This window comes from Apis dorsata, unplaced genomic scaffold (genome assembly GCF_000469605.1).
Source record: "Apis dorsata unplaced genomic scaffold, Apis dorsata 1.3 scaffold_303, whole genome shotgun sequence".
Classification (NCBI taxonomy): Eukaryota; Metazoa; Arthropoda; class Insecta; order Hymenoptera; family Apidae; genus Apis; species Apis dorsata.
In genome coordinates, this window is record NW_006263576.1 from 543,298 (window position 1) to 544,174 (window position 877).

The 877-nt window shown below is 12.4% G+C and overlaps 1 protein-coding gene across 1 annotated transcript in view; it reads right to left on the bottom strand.

The window, feature by feature from the left end:
- Positions 1-877, bottom strand: part of LOC102676690 — a 17,739-nt gene that overhangs the window by 7,878 nt on the left and 8,984 nt on the right. The gene's annotated exons all lie outside the window — the stretch shown is intronic.

The window sequence follows — 877 nt, forward strand, 5'->3', positions numbered from 1 at the left end:
TATATATATATATATATATATATATATATATAGGTATAGATATACATTTCTCTTATTAAAATAAGAAAATAATTAAAATAAATTATAAAGTAATCAATTTTATATAACATAAAATAGAATATTTCTTTCTTATTGAAATAATAATTTTATAGTAAAATAAATTAACGAATAGAATATTTTTTTTTTTCATTTAGAATTTATCATGTCAACGAATTTATTATTTATCTATATTTCAAATTTAATAATATATTTCTTTATTTATAATTTATTGTTAAAGATTTTTTACTGTATATAATATATTACATTATATTTACATTTTTATCATTTCCAGAAATATTGATAAATTGAAATAATATTAATGAAAATACTAAGAAACTAATAATGCATTACGATAACGTAAGGTTCAACGGACGAGTGCATATACGTGCACATATACATGTTATATATAAAGTTATATATATATCACTTTCTCTACTTTCGCTAGAATTCGTAATTACGTTTCGAAACATTTCTAATTGAAAGTTAATATATTTTATAATATTTTAAAATAATTTAACTTTAAAATATATTTTTTAACATAAATATATATAAATAATTTATATTAACACAAATAACATTACTATAAATACTATATATTTTGTATTTATAATTAATTATATTTATAATTATAATAATTATTATTAAAATAAATTAAATACAAAGATATTAATGCTATTATTTAAATCAAATTATTTGCAAATAAAATTAATTTAACAAATATTTATAAATAATTATAAAATAGATATTTTATTTATTTTGTATTTATTTTTAAACATTTATATATATAATATATAAAACATATATTTATAAAACAATTTATTATTTATTTATTTTATAA